The sequence below is a fragment of the Bradysia coprophila genome, assembly GCF_014529535.1.
Source record: "Bradysia coprophila strain Holo2 chromosome X unlocalized genomic scaffold, BU_Bcop_v1 contig_548, whole genome shotgun sequence".
In the NCBI taxonomy this organism is placed as follows: domain Eukaryota; kingdom Metazoa; phylum Arthropoda; class Insecta; order Diptera; family Sciaridae; genus Bradysia; species Bradysia coprophila.
In genome coordinates, this window is record NW_023503346.1 from 32,843 (window position 1) to 38,004 (window position 5,162).

Genomic DNA, 5,162 nt, shown 5'->3' on the forward strand with positions numbered 1-5,162 from the left:
ACATTCACAATTACTCTAGTTAATTGTGCATCGTCCTTGATACATTCACAATTAGTCTAGTTAATTGTGCATCGTCCTTAAGACATGCACAATTAGTCTAGTTGGTTGTGCATCGTCTTAGAGACATGCACAATTAGTCTAGTTAATTGTGCATCGTCTAAGATGCATTCACAATTAGTCTAGTTAATTATGCACCGTCTTCGAGACATGCACAATTAGTCTAGTTAATTGTGCATCGTCCTTAAGACATGCACAATTAGTCTAGTTGGTTGTGCATCGTCTTAGAGACATGCACTGTTGGGCTTGTAACTTGGACAGGAAAGGGACGGTTGAGCGGACAACGCAGTTGGATAATAGTTTGTCAGCCAATTGAAACCAATACGACGTATGATTGCACTTCGTATATTGTTTGCTACAAATTCCTAGATAATATACAAAAGTTAGCTAAATGTAGCGCCGAGCAAATCAAATAGTTTTATCTTACATCTAATATCCTACGTTTCAAACCTCGACTCAACCTCCAATGTTCTCTAGTTCAATGTGTGTGACCGACGATAACCTTAAATTGAAATTCACAATTTACAAATCATGTCGCTAAAGGCGATGGTAAATTTTTCTTACGTTACGAGTTCTTGTCGTTCACTAAGACCTGTTGATACGACAAAGATTCTTTTCCCGAATGCCGAAATTACTGAAAAACAATTTTCAAATGAAATCTAAATTTTATCGGATCGTCGACAACATGAATCATCGAAAATATGGCTTACAATTATGAAACAACGGCAAATAATCGAATTTGTCGGCACACACAAAACTATGAATTAATTTCCTTCGATTTAAATTGAAAATTAGGCTCGATTACGTTGGATGACTCACTGACGCTTTCGCTTCACTTTTCTCATTTGATTCGCAAATTGTATCGACCATTTGCATTTGCTCTTTTCTTGACAACTGTCATACTTCGTTCCGTGGTGAGATCAGTGCTGGTAGTCGTTTTAACATGCACAATTAGTCTAGTTAATTGTGCATCGTCTAAGATGCATGCACAATTAGTCTAGTTAATTGTGCACTGTCTTAGAGACATGCACAATTAGTCTAGTTAATTGTGCATCGTCCTTAAGACATGCACAATTAGTCTAGTTGGTTGTGCATCGTCTTAGAGACATGCACAATTAGTCTAGTTAATTGTGCATCGTCTAAGATGCATGCACAATTAGTCTAGTTAATTGTGCACTGTCTTAGAGACATGCACAATTAGTCTAGTTAATTGTGCATCGTCCTTAAGACATGCACAATTAGTCTAGTTGGTTGTGCATCGTCTTAGAGACATGCACAATTAGTCTAGTTAATTGTGCATCGTCCTTAAGACATGCACAATTAGTCTAGTTAGTTGTGCATCGTCTTAGAGACATGCACAATTAGTCTAGTTAATTGTGCATCGTCTAAGATGCATTCACAATTAGTCTAGTTAATTATGCACCGTCTTAGAGACATGCACAATTAGTCTAGTTAATTGTGCATCGTCCTTAAGACATGCACAATTAGTCTAGTTAATTGTACGTCATCTTAGAGACATGCACAATTAGTCTAGTTAATTGTGCATCGTCTAAGATGCATGCACAATTAGTCTAGTTAATTGTGCACCGTCTTAGAGACATGCACAATCAACTAGACTAATTGTGAATGTCTCTAAGACGATGCACAATCAACTAGACTAATTGTGAATGTCTCTGAGACGATGCACAACGAACCAGACTTATTGTGAATGTCTCTAAGATGATGTACAATTAACTAGACTAATTGTGCATGTCTCTAAGACGATGCACAATTAACTAAACTAATTGTGAATGTCTCTAAGACGATGCACAATTAACTAGACTAATTGTGCATGTCTCTAGGACGATGCACAATTAACTAGACTAATTGTGCATGTCTCTAAGACGATGCACAATCAACTAGACTGATTGTGAATGTCTCTAAGACGATGCACAATCTACTAGACTAATTGTGCATGCATCTTAGGCGATGTACAATTAATTAGACTAATTGTGCATGTCTCTAAGACGATACACAATTAACTAGACTAATTGTGCATGTCTCTAGGACGATGCACAAATAACTAGACTAAATGTGCATGTATCTAAGATGATGCACTATTACCTAATTGTGCTTGTCTCTCAGACGATACACAATTAACTAGACTAATTAAGCATGAATTCTCAGATAGCTGGGTGATAATGCCTGGGCGTTAATTCCCCGGGTGATAATTCCTATTGATCTGGACGTTAATTCCCGGGTGATAATTCCCCGGGTGATAATTCCCAATTCAGTTGGTAATAATTTCTAAGCTACAAACTGCTGGGAAATCATTCTCACATAGCTGGGTGATAATGCCTGGGCGTTAATTCCCCGGGTGCTAATTCAAAATGATCTGGGTGATAATGCCTGGGCGTTAATTCCCCGGGTGATAATTCCTTTTAATCTGGGTGATAATGCCTGGGTGATAATTCCCCGGGTGATAATTCCAGTCTGGGGGATAATTCCCCGGGTGATAATACATGTCGCCCATGGCTCTTTGTGTCACTCTTAATTTATCTTCGGATGCTTTCGTTAAAGTTAACGTTTCCGCTCCATAAGTGAGCACTGGAAGGACACAAGTGTCGAAAACTTTGCGTTTCAGACTATTATTCATTTTGCTTTTGAAAATTAGTCTGAGTTTTCCGAACGCTGCCCATGCAAGACCAATCCTACGTCTGATTTCTGCAGTTTGGTTGTCCAGACCTAACTCCAGTTTATGTCCTACACTGATAGAAAAGTTAACGCGCTGGACGTGTACTGTACGTAGTGGACGTGTAAATTGGCTGGCAGACAGCTATTTTTGGATCGAACTTCGGGAACGTTTAGTACACGTGCACTGCGTCAGTAAACGTCCAGTACGTTTGCTCTGGTATCCGAAATAAAATGAAATTTATATCGTAACTTTTTCTTAGATAAAAATTTTCTCCATGTTTGGTGCTGGGTTTGAACTGGGGACCTCTTGATCTCAAAGCGGCGCTTCAACCAATGTTGCAATTAAGACATACTACATTGATAGTTGTATTGTGAAGCGTTGGTAGAAGTAGGTAAACGTGGAGCACGTTTGCACACAAAGTACTTATACATGCTATACGTTTACTTACATGACACACAAATGAAACTTTGAAAATATTTTTTTTATTCTAATTAGAACTATGGTATATGACAATGACCTAATATCGAGAATCGTAATCGTAATTCTTTCTTCTTCTTTTTGCGTAATATTTCGATATTTCAACAGTATGAGATTGAAACTCAGGGAATAAAACGTTTTGAAATTTAAATGACTGAATTTAATATTTCTGTTTTTAAGTGAATCCTAAAATCCTGATACAGATACATTCATCTCATGTACGTAAAGGACTTGACATAGTTGCTATTAATATAAAATGCACAGTGTACGAATGTTAACGCACAACAAGTACGATCTTTTGACATCATACTTACCATGCGTATACAAACATCCTAAACGTGTGCTTTTCTCAAACGTGTTGGGCGTATGAGGTAATTTTGCGATGAAGTTACACATACCAAAATTTTACACATGTCCTACGTCGACTACACGCGTGAGATGTATGGCACACATATCGTACGTAAACTTACATACGACAGGTTTGCCATACATCCGACGCATACTATGCATAACAGAAGTATATCATACATATCCGAAGTACACCGCCAAAATCTTTTTTATCAGTGTAGATATACATAGCTGTCGACTCGTTCAATGACAGTGTCACCAATTTTGATTTCTCTATCGTCCCCGATGTTGGTCATGACTTTTGTTTTCGATAAGTTCATCTTGAGGCCAACTTTGCTTGCCTCTTCACTTAACTGTTGTAGCATAAGCTGAGCCTGACCTAGATTCGCTGCTATCGGTACAATGTCATCAGCGAAGCGGAGATTGCTCAGGTACTCTCCATTTATCTTTATTCCCATTTTACTACAGTTTAACTTCTTAAAAATACTCTGCAGAATCGCCGTGAATAATTTCGGTGAAATAGTGTCACCCTGCCTTACCCTCGGCCGATTCTGAATTTCTCCGTGCTCTTATGAAGTTTTATACATGAAGTAGCATTTTTGTACACATATCGAATTGTGTTGGAGTACCTTGAGTCTACTCTACATTCGTCTAATGCGTCCAATATCGACCATGTTTCCACTGAATCGAAAGCTTTTTCGAAGTCTATGAATAGCAAGACTATGTCGATGTTGTATTCACGACACTTCTCAATAAGCGTTCTCATCACCTGCAAATGGTCGTTTGTGCTGAAACCAGATCTGAAAGCAGCTTGTTCAACAGGTTGGTAGAAGTCGAACTTGTTAGTGTTCCTCTTCGTAATGATTTTCATAAACAACTTGTAGAGTGTTGACGTTGACAATAGGCTTATGGGCCGGTAATTTTCCAGCTTTGTTATGTCTCCTTTTTTATGCAGCAATGTAATTACCGCATTTTCCCAGGCTTCTGGTAATGAATCCCATTGGAGACATTGATTAAACAAAGTCGTGATTGCCTTTAATAAGGAGTCTCCACCCAGTTTAATGGCTTCCACTGGAACACAATCTTCTCCGGGAGACTTTTTGTTTTTCATCTCGGCTACTGCGGCCTTGACTTCATCAACAGTTATGTCGGGCATATCCTCTTATCCCACGTTTCTTATTATTGGTCTATCTTCAGTTTCTTCCGTTGGACTCTGTCTTGCTGAAGAAAACAAATTCTCATAAAATAAGGCCGCTACTCGGCCCTAAGTGTTTTTTGCACATAAATCGAGTAAATCTCATCCGATTTTGCTAGTTTTTGTTTCATTTGAGAGGTAATTGGTAATACCCAATGTAAAGTTGGCAAAAAATTTTGGGTTTCTAAAATAATGTCGTAAATTGTTGGTTTTATTTGAAAGGTACTTCGTACGGGCTTTCGTAATTGCGCTATGCGCAATTTTAAAAATGAATAGTTTCAGTAAATTTGACAATGCCCAACTTGACTTGCATTTTGGTAACAGATGCATTAGAGGGTTGTAGACGTATTAGGGTTCCGGGCTTATTAGGGCTACGGACGTATTATGGTTGCGGACGAAATACGATTACGG

The 5,162-nt window shown here is 38.4% G+C and overlaps 1 long non-coding RNA gene across 1 annotated transcript; it reads right to left on the minus strand.

Moving 5' to 3' along the window:
• Positions 1-370: 370 nt before the first annotated feature.
• On the minus strand, positions 371-680 carry LOC119070178. The gene is made up of 3 exons (XR_005086475.1): positions 622-680; positions 485-559; positions 371-422 (listed from the first exon to the last, which is right to left on the minus strand). It is a non-coding gene; the product is annotated as an uncharacterized LOC119070178 (long non-coding RNA).
• Positions 681-5,162: the final 4,482 nt, after the last annotated feature.